The sequence below is a fragment of the Ranitomeya variabilis genome, chromosome 5 (genome assembly GCF_051348905.1).
Source record: "Ranitomeya variabilis isolate aRanVar5 chromosome 5, aRanVar5.hap1, whole genome shotgun sequence".
Lineage (NCBI taxonomy): Eukaryota > Metazoa > Chordata > Amphibia > Anura > Dendrobatidae > Ranitomeya > Ranitomeya variabilis.
Window position 1 is genome coordinate 593,841,947 of NC_135236.1, and position 16,481 is coordinate 593,858,427.

General features: G+C 34.1%; 3 non-coding genes across 3 annotated transcripts; all 3 read right to left on the bottom strand.

Moving 5' to 3' along the window:
* Positions 1–5,545: 5,545 nt before the first annotated feature.
* Positions 5,546–5,627, bottom strand: TRNAL-UAG (transfer RNA leucine (anticodon UAG)). Its single transcript has one exon. It is a non-coding gene; the product is annotated as a tRNA-Leu (tRNA).
* A 5,292-nt stretch (positions 5,628–10,919) lies between these two features.
* Positions 10,920–11,001, bottom strand: TRNAL-UAG (transfer RNA leucine (anticodon UAG)). Its single transcript has one exon. It is a non-coding gene; the product is annotated as a tRNA-Leu (tRNA).
* Positions 11,002–13,605: 2,604 nt separating this feature from the next.
* TRNAL-UAG (transfer RNA leucine (anticodon UAG)) lies at positions 13,606–13,687 on the bottom strand. The gene has a single exon. It is a non-coding gene; the product is annotated as a tRNA-Leu (tRNA).
* Positions 13,688–16,481: the final 2,794 nt, after the last annotated feature.

Genomic DNA, 16,481 nt, shown 5'->3' on the forward strand with positions numbered 1-16,481 from the left:
AAATGGATAGGTCTCTAAACAAAAAGGAAAAAGCAATGATTCTATCTTTTGTCTTTTCCAAAAAAGCAAAGCACGCACTCATACAAAAATATGCTAATTTTTCTATTAGCAAAATCATAAATATAAGCTGAAAAGGTTTTCAAAACCTCAATATGTTGGCAGCAGTGGGATTTGAACCCACGCCTCCAAAGAGACTAGAGCCTAAATCCAGCGCCTTAGACCACTTGGCCATGCTACCTTAAACAGCATGGTTAATTAAGCTTCCTTAGAGAAAGTGAAGTACATTTGACAACATTTAAAATTAGTACATTTTGGAAAATGGGCAGGTCTCTAAACATTAGGCAAAAACAAGGATTCTATCAACGGTCTTTATCTTAACTGAAAACTGCTAAATCATACAAATACAAAAGAAGATTATATCACATGCTAATTTGCATGCTAGCAAAATCATAAGAATAAGTACAAAAACATTTCAAGATCTCATAATACTGGCAGCAGTGAGATTAAAGCATATGCTAATTTTGCATGTTAGCATAATTATAAGAATGAGATAAAAAGGTTTAAAAGAACTCATACTAGTGGCAGCATTGGGATTTGAACTCACAAGTCTGTTGGAATATGGGTAAGTCTCTTAACAATAGGAAAAATCAATGATTCTTTCAACTGTCTTTTCCTAAACAGAAATTAACACACTCATGAAAATACAAAATCATAAGAATTAGATCAAAGGGTTCTCAAAACCTCATAATAATGGCAGCAGTGGGATTTGAATGGGCATGTCTCTAAACATTAGAAAAAAGCAAGGATTCTTTCAACAGTCTTTATCTGAACTGAAAACTGGAAAATCATGCAAATACAAAAGAAGATTAAATCACATGCTAATTTGCATGTTAGCAAAATCATAAGAATAAGTACAAAAACATTTCAAGATCTCATAATACTGGCAGCAGTGGGTTTAAAGCATATGCTAATTTTGCATGTTAGCATAATTATAAGAATAAGATAAAAAGGTTTAAAAGAACTCATACTAGTGGCATTTGAACCCACAAGTCTGTTAAAATTTAGGTAAGTCTCTAAACAATAGGAACAATCAATGATTCTTTCAACTGTCTTTTCCAAAACAGAAATGCACACACTCATGGAAATACAAAATCCTCAGAATTAGATCAAAGGGTTCTCAAAACCTCATAATACTGGCAGCAGTGGGATTTGAACCCACGCCTCCGAAGAGACTGGAGCCTTAATCCAGTGCCTTAGACCGCTCGGCCATGCTACCTAATGCATCATTAAAAGAGCTTCCTGAGAGTAAGTTTAGTGTATCTGACTACATTTTAAACTTGTGCATTGTGGAAAATGGATAGGTCTCTAAACAAAAAGGAAAAAGCAATGATTCTATCTTTTGTCTTTTCCAAAAAAGCAAAGCACGCACTCATACAAAAATATGCTAATTTTTCTATTAGCAAAATCATAAATATAAGCTGAAAAGGTTTTCAAAACCTCAATATGTTGGCAGCAGTGGGATTTGAACCCACGCCTCCAAAGAGACTAGAGCCTAAATCCAGCGCCTTAGACCACTTGGCCATGCTACCTTAAACAGCATGGTTAATTAAGCTTCCTTAGAGAAAGTGAAGTACATTTGACAACATTTAAAATTAGTACATTTTGGAAAATGGGCAGGTCTCTAAACATTAGGCAAAAACAAGGATTCTATCAACGGTCTTTATCTTAACTGAAAACTGCTAAATCATACAAATACAAAAGAAGATTATATCACATGCTAATTTGCATGCTAGCAAAATCATAAGAATAAGTACAAAAACATTTCAAGATCTCATAATACTGGCAGCAGTGAGATTAAAGCATATGCTAATTTTGCATGTTAGCATAATTATAAGAATGAGATAAAAAGGTTTAAAAGAACTCATACTAGTGGCAGCATTGGGATTTGAACTCACAAGTCTGTTGGAATATGGGTAAGTCTCTTAACAATAGGAAAAATCAATGATTCTTTCAACTGTCTTTTCCTAAACAGAAATTAACACACTCATGAAAATACAAAATCATAAGAATTAGATCAAAGGGTTCTCAAAACCTCATAATAATGGCAGCAGTGGGATTTGAATGGGCATGTCTCTAAACATTAGAAAAAAGCAAGGATTCTTTCAACAGTCTTTATCTGAACTGAAAACTGGAAAATCATGCAAATACAAAAGAAGATTAAATCACATGCTAATTTGCATGTTAGCAAAATCATAAGAATAAGTACAAAAACATTTCAAGATCTCATAATACTGGCAGCAGTGGGTTTAAAGCATATGCTAATTTTGCATGTTAGCATAATTATAAGAATAAGATAAAAAGGTTTAAAAGAACTCATACTAGTGGCATTTGAACCCACAAGTCTGTTAAAATTTAGGTAAGTCTCTAAACAATAGGAACAATCAATGATTCTTTCAACTGTCTTTTCCAAAACAGAAATGCACACACTCATGGAAATACAAAATCCTCAGAATTAGATCAAAGGGTTCTCAAAACCTCATAATACTGGCAGCAGTGGGATTTGAACCCACGCCTCCGAAGAGACTGGAGCCTTAATCCAGTGCCTTAGACCGCTCGGCCATGCTACCTAATGCATCATTAAAAGAGCTTCCTGAGAGTAAGTTTAGTGTATCTGACTACATTTTAAACTTGTGCATTGTGGAAAATGGATAGGTCTCTAAACAAAAAGGAAAAAGCAATGATTCTATCTTTTGTCTTTTCCAAAAAAGCAAAGCACGCACTCATACAAAAATATGCTAATTTTTCTATTAGCAAAATCATAAATATAAGCTGAAAAGGTTTTCAAAACCTCAATATGTTGGCAGCAGTGGGATTTGAACCCACGCCTCCAAAGAGACTAGAGCCTAAATCCAGCGCCTTAGACCACTTGGCCATGCTACCTTAAACAGCATGGTTAATTAAGCTTCCTTAGAGAAAGTGAAGTACATTTGACAACATTTAAAATTAGTACATTTTGGAAAATGGGCAGGTCTCTAAACATTAGGCAAAAACAAGGATTCTATCAACGGTCTTTATCTTAACTGAAAACTGCTAAATCATACAAATACAAAAGAAGATTATATCACATGCTAATTTGCATGCTAGCAAAATCATAAGAATAAGTACAAAAACATTTCAAGATCTCATAATACTGGCAGCAGTGAGATTAAAGCATATGCTAATTTTGCATGTTAGCATAATTATAAGAATGAGATAAAAAGGTTTAAAAGAACTCATACTAGTGGCAGCATTGGGATTTGAACTCACAAGTCTGTTGGAATATGGGTAAGTCTCTTAACAATAGGAAAAATCAATGATTCTTTCAACTGTCTTTTCCTAAACAGAAATTAACACACTCATGAAAATACAAAATCATAAGAATTAGATCAAAGGGTTCTCAAAACCTCATAATAATGGCAGCAGTGGGATTTGAATGGGCATGTCTCTAAACATTAGAAAAAAGCAAGGATTCTTTCAACAGTCTTTATCTGAACTGAAAACTGGAAAATCATGCAAATACAAAAGAAGATTAAATCACATGCTAATTTGCATGTTAGCAAAATCATAAGAATAAGTACAAAAACATTTCAAGATCTCATAATACTGGCAGCAGTGGGTTTAAAGCATATGCTAATTTTGCATGTTAGCATAATTATAAGAATAAGATAAAAAGGTTTAAAAGAACTCATACTAGTGGCATTTGAACCCACAAGTCTGTTAAAATTTAGGTAAGTCTCTAAACAATAGGAACAATCAATGATTCTTTCAACTGTCTTTTCCAAAACAGAAATGCACACACTCATGGAAATACAAAATACTCAGAATTAGATCAAAGGGTTCTCAAAACCTCATAATACTAGCAGCAGCGGGATTTGAACCCACGCCTCCGAAGAGACTGGAGCCTTAATCCAGCGCCTTAGACCGCTCGGCCATGCTACCTAATGCATCATTAAAAGAGCTTCCTTAGAGTAAGTTTAGTGTATCTGACTACATTTTAAACTTGTGCATTGTGGAAAATGGATAGGTCTCTAAACAAAAAGGAAAAAGCAATGATTCTATCTTTTGTCTTTTCCAAAAAAGCAAAGCACGCACTCATACAAAAATATGCTAATTTTTCTATTAGCAAAATCATAAATATAAGCTGAAAAAGTTTTCAAAACCTCAATATGTTGGCAGCAGTGGGATTTGAACCCACGCCTCCAAAGAGACTGAAGCCTAAATCCAGCGCCTTAGACCACTCGGCCATGCTACCTTAAACAGCATAGTTAATTAAGCTTCCTTAGAGAAAGTGAAGTACATTTGACAACATTTAAAATTAGTACATTTTGGAAAATGGGCATGTCTCTAAACATTAGGCAAAAATAAAGATTCTATCAACGGTCTTTATCTTAACTGAAAACTGCTAAATCATACAAATACAAAAGAAGATTATATCACATGCTAATTTGCATGCTAGCAAAATCATAAGAATAAGTACAAAAACATTTCAAGATCTCATTATACTGGCAGCAGTGAGATTAAAGAATATGCTAATTTTGCATGTTAGCATAATTATAAGAATGAGATAAAAAGGTTTAAAAGAACTCATACTAGTGGCAGCAGTGGGATTTGAACTCACAAGTCTGTTGGAATATGGGTAAGTCTCTTAACAATAGGAAAAATCAAAGATTCTTTCAACTGTCTCTTCCTAAACAGAAATTAACACACTCATGAAAATACAAAATCATAAGAATTAGATCAAAGGGTTCTCAAAACCTCATAATAATGGCAGCAGTGGGATTTGAATGGGCATGTCTCTAAACATTAGAAAAAAGCAAGGATTCTTTCAACAGTCTTTATCTGAACTGAAAACTGGAAAATCATGCAAATACAAAAGAAGATTAAATCACATGCTAATTTGCATGTTAGCAAAATCATAAGAATAAGTACAAAAACATTTCAAGGTCTCATAATACTGGCAGCAGTGGGTTTAAAGCATATGCTAATTTTGCATGTTAGCATAATTATAAGAATAAGATAAAAAGGTTTAAAAGAACTCATACTAGTGGCATTTGAACCCACAAGTCTGTTAAAATTTAGGTAAGTCTCTAAACTAAAGTCTAAAACTGTCTTTTCCAAAACAGAAATGCACACACTCATGGAAATACAAAATCCTCAGAATTAGATCAAAGGGTTCTCAAAACCTCATAATACTGGCAGCAGTGGGATTTGAACCCACGCCTCCGAAGAGACTGGAGCCTTAATCCAGCGCCTTAGACCGCTCGGCCATGCTACCTAATGCATCATTAAAAGAGCTTCCTGAGAGTAAGTTTAGTGTATCTGACTACATTTTAAACTTGTGCATTGTGGAAAATGGATAGGTCTCTAAACAAAAAGGAAAAAGCAATGATTCTATCTTTTGTCTTTTCCAAAAAAGCAAAGCACGCACTCATACAAAAATATGCTAATTTTCCTATTAGCAAAATCATAAATATAAGCTGAAAAGGTTTTCAAAACCTCAATATGTTGGCAGCAGTGGGATTTGAACCCACGCCTCCAAAGAGACTGGAGCCTAAATCCAGCGCCTTAGACCACTCGGCCATGCTACCTTAAACAGCATGGTTAATTAAGCTTCCTTAGAGAAAGTGAAGTACATTTGACAACATTTAAAATTAGTACATTTTGGAAAATGGGCAGGTCTCTAAACATTAGGCAAAAACAAAGATTCTATCAATGGTCTTTATCTTAACTGAAAACTGCTAAATCATACAAATACAAAAGAAGATTATATCACATGCTAATTTGCATGCTAGCAAAATCATAAGAATAAGTACAAAAACATTTCAAGATCTCATAATACTGGCAGCAGTGAGATTAAAGCATATGCTAATTTTGCATGTTAGCATAATTATAAGAATGAGATAAAAAGGTTTAAAAGAACTCATACTAGTGGCAGCAGTGGGATTTGAACTCACAAGTCTGTTGGAATATGGGTAAGTCTCTTAACAATAGGAAAAATCAATGATTCTTTCAACTGTCTTTTCCTAAACAGAAATTAACACACTCATGAAAATACAAAATCATAAGAATTAGATCAAAGGGTTCTCAAAACCTCATAATAATGGCAGCAGTGGGATTTGAATGGGCATGTCTCTAAACATTAGAAAAAAGCAAGGATTCTTTCAACAGTCTTTATCTGAACTGAAAACTGGAAAATCATGCAAATACAAAAGAAGATTAAATCACATGCTAATTTGCATGTTAGCAAAATCATAAGAATAAGTACAAAAACATTTCAAGATCTCATAATACTGGCAGCAGTGGGTTTAAAGCATATGCTAATTTTGCATGTTAGCATAATTATAAGAATAAGATAAAAAGGTTTAAAAGAACTCATACTAGTGGCATTTGAACCCACAAGTCTGTTAAAATTTAGGTAAGTCTCTAAACAATAGGAACAATCAATGATTCTTTCAACTGTCTTTTCCAAAACAGAAATGCACACACTCATGGAAATACAAAATACTCAGAATTAGATCAAAGGGTTCTCAAAACCTCATAATACTAGCAGCAGCGGGATTTGAACCCACGCCTCCGAAGAGACTGGAGCCTTAATCCAGCGCCTTAGACCGCTCGGCCATGCTACCTAATGCATCATTAAAAGAGCTTCCTTAGAGTAAGTTTAGTGTATCTGACTACATTTTAAACTTGTGCATTGTGGAAAATGGATAGGTCTCTAAACAAAAAGGAAAAAGCAATGATTCTATCTTTTGTCTTTTCCAAAAAAGCAAAGCACGCACTCATACAAAAATATGCTAATTTTTCTATTAGCAAAATCATAAATCTAAGCTGAAAAAGTTTTCAAAACCTCAATATGTTGGCAGCAGTGGGATTTGAACCCACGCCTCCAAAGAGACTGAAGCCTAAATCCAGCACCTTAGACCACTCGGCCATGCTACCTTAAACAGCATGGTTAATTAAGCTTCCTTAGAGAAAGTGAAGTACATTTGACAACATTTAAAATTAGTACATTTTGGAAAATGGGCATGTCTCTAAACATTAGGCAAAAACAAAGATTCTATCAACGGTCTTTATCTTAACTGAAAACTGCTAAATCATACAAATACAAAAGAAGATTATATCACATGCTAATTTGCATGCTAGCAAAATCATAAGAATAAGTACAAAAACATTTCAAGATCTCATTATACTGGCAGCAGTGAGATTAAAGCATATGCTAATTTTGCATGTTAGCATAATTATAAGAATGAGATAAAAAGGTTTAAAAGAACTCATACTAGTGGCAGCAGGGGGATTTGAACTCACAAGTCTGTTGGAATATGGGTAAGTCTCTTAACAATAGGAAAAATCAAAGATTCTTTCAACTGTCTCTTCCTAAACAGAAATTAACACACTCATGAAAATACAAAATCATAAGAATTAGATCAAAGGGTTCTCAAAACCTCATAATAATGGCAGCAGTGGGATTTGAATGGGCATGTCTCTAAACATTAGAAAAAAGCAAGGATTCTTTCAACAGTCTTTATCTGAACTGAAAACTGGAAAATCATGCAAATACAAAAGAAGATTAAATCACATGCTAATTTGCATGTTAGCAAAATCATAAGAATAAGTACAAAAACATTTCAAGATCTCATAATACTGGCAGCAGTGGGTTTAAAGCATATGCTAATTTTGCATGTTAGCATAATTATAAGAATAAGATAAAAAGGTTTAAAAGAACTCATACTAGTGGCATTTGAACCCACAAGTCTGTTAAAATTTAGGTAAGTCTCTAAACTAAAGTCTAAAACTGTCTTTTCCAAAACAGAAATGCACACACTCATGGAAATACAAAATCCTCAGAATTAGATCAAAGGGTTCTCAAAACCTCATAATACTGGCAGCAGTGGGATTTGAACCCACGCCTCCGAAGAGACTGGAGCCTTAATCCAGTGCCTTAGACCGCTCGGCCATGCTACCTAATGCATCATTAAAAGAGCTTCCTGAGAGTAAGTTTAGTGTATCTGACTACATTTTAAACTTGTGCATTGTGGAAAATGGATAGGTCTCTAAACAAAAAGGAAAAAGCAATGATTCTATCTTTTGTCTTTTCCAAAAAAGCAAAGCACGCACTCATACAAAAATATGCTAATTTTTCTATTAGCAAAATCATAAATATAAGCTGAAAAGGTTTTCAAAACCTCAATATGTTGGCAGCAGTGGGATTTGAACCCACGCCTCCAAAGAGACTAGAGCCTAAATCCAGCGCCTTAGACCACTTGGCCATGCTACCTTAAACAGCATGGTTAATTAAGCTTCCTTAGAGAAAGTGAAGTACATTTGACAACATTTAAAATTAGTACATTTTGGAAAATGGGCAGGTCTCTAAACATTAGGCAAAAACAAGGATTCTATCAACGGTCTTTATCTTAACTGAAAACTGCTAAATCATACAAATACAAAAGAAGATTATATCACATGCTAATTTGCATGCTAGCAAAATCATAAGAATAAGTACAAAAACATTTCAAGATCTCATAATACTGGCAGCAGTGAGATTAAAGCATATGCTAATTTTGCATGTTAGCATAATTATAAGAATGAGATAAAAAGGTTTAAAAGAACTCATACTAGTGGCAGCATTGGGATTTGAACTCACAAGTCTGTTGGAATATGGGTAAGTCTCTTAACAATAGGAAAAATCAATGATTCTTTCAACTGTCTTTTCCTAAACAGAAATTAACACACTCATGAAAATACAAAATCATAAGAATTAGATCAAAGGGTTCTCAAAACCTCATAATAATGGCAGCAGTGGGATTTGAATGGGCATGTCTCTAAACATTAGAAAAAAGCAAGGATTCTTTCAACAGTCTTTATCTGAACTGAAAACTGGAAAATCATGCAAATACAAAAGAAGATTAAATCACATGCTAATTTGCATGTTAGCAAAATCATAAGAATAAGTACAAAAACATTTCAAGATCTCATAATACTGGCAGCAGTGGGTTTAAAGCATATGCTAATTTTGCATGTTAGCATAATTATAAGAATAAGATAAAAAGGTTTAAAAGAACTCATACTAGTGGCATTTGAACCCACAAGTCTGTTAAAATTTAGGTAAGTCTCTAAACAATAGGAACAATCAATGATTCTTTCAACTGTCTTTTCCAAAACAGAAATGCACACACTCATGGAAATACAAAATACTCAGAATTAGATCAAAGGGTTCTCAAAACCTCATAATACTAGCAGCAGCGGGATTTGAACCCACGCCTCCGAAGAGACTGGAGCCTTAATCCAGCGCCTTAGACCGCTCGGCCATGCTACCTAATGCATCATTAAAAGAGCTTCCTTAGAGTAAGTTTAGTGTATCTGACTACATTTTAAACTTGTGCATTGTGGAAAATGGATAGGTCTCTAAACAAAAAGGAAAAAGCAATGATTCTATCTTTTGTCTTTTCCAAAAAAGCAAAGCACGCACTCATACAAAAATATGCTAATTTTTCTATTAGCAAAATCATAAATATAAGCTGAAAAAGTTTTCAAAACCTCAATATGTTGGCAGCAGTGGGATTTGAACCCACGCCTCCAAAGAGACTGAAGCCTAAATCCAGCGCCTTAGACCACTCGGCCATGCTACCTTAAACAGCATAGTTAATTAAGCTTCCTTAGAGAAAGTGAAGTACATTTGACAACATTTAAAATTAGTACATTTTGGAAAATGGGCATGTCTCTAAACATTAGGCAAAAATAAAGATTCTATCAACGGTCTTTATCTTAACTGAAAACTGCTAAATCATACAAATACAAAAGAAGATTATATCACATGCTAATTTGCATGCTAGCAAAATCATAAGAATAAGTACAAAAACATTTCAAGATCTCATTATACTGGCAGCAGTGAGATTAAAGAATATGCTAATTTTGCATGTTAGCATAATTATAAGAATGAGATAAAAAGGTTTAAAAGAACTCATACTAGTGGCAGCAGTGGGATTTGAACTCACAAGTCTGTTGGAATATGGGTAAGTCTCTTAACAATAGGAAAAATCAAAGATTCTTTCAACTGTCTCTTCCTAAACAGAAATTAACACACTCATGAAAATACAAAATCATAAGAATTAGATCAAAGGGTTCTCAAAACCTCATAATAATGGCAGCAGTGGGATTTGAATGGGCATGTCTCTAAACATTAGAAAAAAGCAAGGATTCTTTCAACAGTCTTTATCTGAACTGAAAACTGGAAAATCATGCAAATACAAAAGAAGATTAAATCACATGCTAATTTGCATGTTAGCAAAATCATAAGAATAAGTACAAAAACATTTCAAGGTCTCATAATACTGGCAGCAGTGGGTTTAAAGCATATGCTAATTTTGCATGTTAGCATAATTATAAGAATAAGATAAAAAGGTTTAAAAGAACTCATACTAGTGGCATTTGAACCCACAAGTCTGTTAAAATTTAGGTAAGTCTCTAAACTAAAGTCTAAAACTGTCTTTTCCAAAACAGAAATGCACACACTCATGGAAATACAAAATCCTCAGAATTAGATCAAAGGGTTCTCAAAACCTCATAATACTGGCAGCAGTGGGATTTGAACCCACGCCTCCGAAGAGACTGGAGCCTTAATCCAGCGCCTTAGACCGCTCGGCCATGCTACCTAATGCATCATTAAAAGAGCTTCCTGAGAGTAAGTTTAGTGTATCTGACTACATTTTAAACTTGTGCATTGTGGAAAATGGATAGGTCTCTAAACAAAAAGGAAAAAGCAATGATTCTATCTTTTGTCTTTTCCAAAAAAGCAAAGCACGCACTCATACAAAAATATGCTAATTTTCCTATTAGCAAAATCATAAATATAAGCTGAAAAGGTTTTCAAAACCTCAATATGTTGGCAGCAGTGGGATTTGAACCCACGCCTCCAAAGAGACTGGAGCCTAAATCCAGCGCCTTAGACCACTCGGCCATGCTACCTTAAACAGCATGGTTAATTAAGCTTCCTTAGAGAAAGTGAAGTACATTTGACAACATTTAAAATTAGTACATTTTGGAAAATGGGCAGGTCTCTAAACATTAGGCAAAAACAAAGATTCTATCAACGGTCTTTATCTTAACTGAAAACTGCTAAATCATACAAATACAAAAGAAGATTATATCACATGCTAATTTGCATGCTAGCAAAATCATAAGAATAAGTACAAAAACATTTCAAGATCTCATAATACTGGCAGCAGTGAGATTAAAGCATATGCTAATTTTGCATGTTAGCATAATTATAAGAATGAGATAAAAAGGTTTAAAAGAACTCATACTAGTGGCAGCAGTGGGATTTGAACTCACAAGTCTGTTGGAATATGGGTAAGTCTCTTAACAATAGGAAAAATCAATGATTCTTTCAACTGTCTTTTCCTAAACAGAAATTAACACACTCATGAAAATACAAAATCATAAGAATTAGATCAAAGGGTTCTCAAAACCTCATAATAATGGCAGCAGTGGGATTTGAATGGGCATGTCTCTAAACATTAGAAAAAAGCAAGGATTCTTTCAACAGTCTTTATCTGAACTGAAAACTGGAAAATCATGCAAATACAAAAGAAGATTAAATCACATGCTAATTTGCATGTTAGCAAAATCATAAGAATAAGTACAAAAACATTTCAAGATCTCATAATACTGGCAGCAGTGGGTTTAAAGCATATGCTAATTTTGCATGTTAGCATAATTATAAGAATAAGATAAAAAGGTTTAAAAGAACTCATACTAGTGGCATTTGAACCCACAAGTCTGTTAAAATTTAGGTAAGTCTCTAAACAATAGGAACAATCAATGATTCTTTCAACTGTCTTTTCCAAAACAGAAATGCACACACTCATGGAAATACAAAATACTCAGAATTAGATCAAAGGGTTCTCAAAACCTCATAATACTAGCAGCAGCGGGATTTGAACCCACACCTCCGAAGAGACTGGAGCCTTAATCCAGCGCCTTAGACCGCTCGGCCATGCTACCTAATGCATCATTAAAAGAGCTTCCTTAGAGTAAGTTTAGTGTATCTGACTACATTTTAAACTTGTGCATTGTGGAAAATGGATAGGTCTCTAAACAAAAAGGAAAAAGCAATGATTCTATCTTTTGTCTTTTCCAAAAAAGCAAAGCACGCACTCATACAAAAATATGCTAATTTTTCTATTAGCAAAATCATAAATCTAAGCTGAAAAAGTTTTCAAAACCTCAATATGTTGGCAGCAGTGGGATTTGAACCCACGCCTCCAAAGAGACTGAAGCCTAAATCCAGCACCTTAGACCACTCGGCCATGCTACCTTAAACAGCATGGTTAATTAAGCTTCCTTAGAGAAAGTGAAGTACATTTGACAACATTTAAAATTAGTACATTTTGGAAAATGGGCATGTCTCTAAACATTAGGCAAAAACAAAGATTCTATCAACGGTCTTTATCTTAACTGAAAACTGCTTAATCATACAAATACAAAAGAAGATTATATCACATGCTAATTTGCATGCTAGCAAAATCATAAGAATAAGTACAATAACATTTCAAGATCTCATTATACTGGCAGCAGTGAGATTAAAGCATATGCTAATTTTGCATGTTAGCATAATTATAAGAATGAGATAAAAAGGTTTAAAAGAACTCATACTAGTGGCAGCAGGGGGATTTGAACTCACAAGTCTGTTGGAATATGGGTAAGTCTCTTAACAATAGGAAAAATCAAAGATTCTTTCAACTGTCTCTTCCTAAACAGAAATTAACACACTCATGAAAATACAAAATCATAAGAATTAGATCAAAGGGTTCTCAAAACCTCATAATAATGGCAGCAGTGGGATTTGAATGGGCATGTCTCTAAACATTAGAAAAAAGCAAGGATTCTTTCAACAGTCTTTATCTGAACTGAAAACTGGAAAATCATGCAAATACAAAAGAAGATTAATCACATGCTAATTTGCATGTTAGCAAAATCATAAGAATAAGTACAAAAACATTTCAAGATCTCATAATACTGGCAGCAGTGGGTTTAAAGCATATGCTAATTTTGCATGTTAGCATAATTATAAGAATAAGATAAAAAGGTTTAAAAGAACTCATACTAGTGGCATTTGAACCCACAAGTCTGTTAAAATTTAGGTAAGTCTCTAAACTAAAGTCTAAAACTGTCTTTTCCAAAACAGAAATGCACACACTCATGGAAATACAAAATCCTCAGAATTAGATCAAAGGGTTCTCAAAACCTCATAATACTGGCAGCAGTGGGATTTGAACCCACGCCTCCGAAGAGACTGGAGCCTTAATCCAGCACCTTAGACCGCTCGGCCATGCTACCTAATGCATCATTAAAAGAGCTTCCTGAGAGTAAGTTTAGTGTATCTGACTACATTTTAAACTTGTGCATTGTGGAAAATGGATAGGTCTCTAAACAAAAAGGAAAAAGCAATGATTCTATCTTTTGTCTTTTCCAAAAAAGCAAAGCACGCACTCATACAAAAATATGCTAATTTTTCTATTAGCAAAATCATAAATATAAGCTGAAAAGGTTTTCAAAACCTCAATATGTTGGCAGCAGTGGGATTTGAACCCACGCCTCCAAAGAGACTGGAGCCTAAATCCAGCGCCTTAGACCACTCGGCCATGCTACCTTAAACAGCATGGTTAATTAAGCTTCCTTAGAGAAAGTGAAGTACATTTGACAACATTTAAAATTAGTACATTTTGGAAAATGGGCATGTCTCTAAACATTAGGCAAAAACAAAGATTCTATCAACGGTCTTTATCTTAACTGAAAACTGCTAAATCATACAAATACAAAAGAAGATTATATCACATGCTAATTTGCATGCTAGCAAAATCATAAGAATAAGTACAAAAACATTTCAAGATCTCATAATACTGGCAGCAGTGAGATTAAAGCATATGCTAATTTTGCATGTTAGCATAATTATAAGAATGAGATAAAAAGAACTCATACTAGTGGCAGCAGTGGGATTTGAACTCACAAGTCTGTTGGAATATGGGTAAGTCTCTTAACAATAGGAAAAATCAATGATTCTTTCAACTGTCTTTTCCTAAACAGAAATTAACACACTCATGAAAATACAAAATCATAAGAATTAGATCAAAGGATTCTCAAAACCTCATAATAATGGCAGCAGTGGGATTTGAATGGGCATGTCTCTAAACATTAGAAAAAAGCAAGGATTCTATCAACAGTCTTTATCTGAACTGAAAACTGCAAAATCATGCAAATACAAAAGAAGATTAAATCACATGCTAATTTGCATGTTAGCAAAATCATAAGAATAAGTACAAAAACATTTCAAGATCTCATAATACTGGCAGCAGTGGGTTTAAAGCATATGCTAATTTTGCATGTTAGCATAATTATAAGAATAAGATAAAAAGGTTTAAAAGAACTCATACTAGTGGCATTTGAACCCACAAGTCTGTTAAAATTTAGGTAAGTCTCTAAACTAAAGTCTAAAACTGTCTTTTCCAAAACAGAAATGCACACACTCATGGAAATACAAAATCCTCAGAATTAGATCAAAGGGTTCTCAAAACCTCAAAATGCTGGCAGCAGTGGGATTTGAACCCACGCCTCCGAAGAGACTGGAGCCTTAATCCAGCGCCTTAGACCGCTCGGCCATGCTACCTAATGCATCATTAAAACAGCTTCCTGAGAGTAAGTTTAGTGTATCTGACTACATTTTAAACTTGTGCATTGTGGAAAATGGATAGGTCTCTAAACAAAAAGGAGAAAGCAATGATTCTATCTTTTGTCTTTTCCAAAAAAGCAAAGCACGCACTCATACAAAAATATGCTAATTTTTCTATTAGCAAAATCATAAATATAAGCTGAAAAAGTTTTCAAAACCTCAATATGTTGGCAGCAGTGGGATTTGAACCCACGCCTCCAAAGAGACTGAAGCCTAAATCCAGCACCTTAGACCACTCGGCCATGCTACCTTAAACAGCATAGTTAATTAAGCTTCCTTAGAGAAAGTGAAGTACATTTGACAACATTTAAAATTAGTACATTTTGGAAAATGGGCATGTCTCTAAACATTAGGCAAAAATAAAGATTCTATCAACGGTCTTTATCTTAACTGAAAACTGCTAAATCATACAAATACAAAAGAAGATTATATCACATGCTAATTTGCATGCTAGCAAAATCATAAGAATAAGTACAAAAACATTTCAAGATCTCATTATACTGGCAGCAGTGAGATTAAAGAATATGCTAATTTTGCATGTTAGCATAATTATAAGAATGAGATAAAAAGGTTTAAAAGAACTCATACTAGTGGCAGCAGTGGGATTTGAACTCACAAGTCTGTTGGAATATGGGTAAGTCTCTTAACAATAGGAAAAATCAAAGATTCTTTCAACTGTCTCTTCCTAAACAGAAATTAACACACTCATGAAAATACAAAATCATAAGAATTAGATCAAAGGGTTCTCAAAACCTCATAATAATGGCAGCAGTGGGATTTGAATGGGCATGTCTCTAAACATTAGAAAAAAGCAAGGATTCTTTCAACAGTCTTTATCTGAACTGAAAACTGGAAAATCATGCAAATACAAAAGAAGATTAAATCACATGCTAATTTGCATGTTAGCAAAATCATAAGAATAAGTACACAAACATTTCAAGATCTCATAATACTGGCAGCAGTGGGTTTAAAGCATATGCTAATTTTGCATGTTAGCATAATTATAAGAATAAGATAAAAAGGTTTAAAAGAACTCATACTAGTGGCATTTGAACCCACAAGTCTGTTAAAATTTAGGTAAGTCTCTAAACAATAGGAACAATCAATGATTCTTTCAACTGTCTTTTCCAAAACAGAAATGCACACACTCATGGAAATACAAAATACTCAGAATTAGATCAAAGGGTTCTCAAAACCTCATAATACTAGCAGCAGCGGGATTTGAACCCACGCCTCCGAAGAGACTGGAGCCTTAATCCAGCGCCTTAGACCGCTCGGCCATGCTACCTAATGCATCATTAAAAGAGCTTCCTTAGAGTAAGTTTAGTGTATCTGACTACATTTTAAACTTGTGCATTGTGGAAAATGGATAGGTCTCTAAACAAAAAGGAAAAAGCAATGATTCTATCTTTTGTCTTTTCCAAAAAAGCAAAGCACGCACTCATACAAAAATATGCTAATTTTTCTATTAGCAAAATCATAAATCTAAGCTGAAAAAGTTTTCAAAACCTCAATATGTTGGCAGCAGTGGGATTTGAACCCACGCCTCCAAAGAGACTGAAGCCTAAATCCAGCACCTTAGACCACTCGGCCATGCTACCTTAAACAGCATGGTTAATTAAGCTTCCTTAGAGAAAGTGAAGTACATTTGACAACATTTAAAATTAGTACATTTTGGAAAATGGGCATGTCTCTAAACATTAGGCAAAAACAAAGA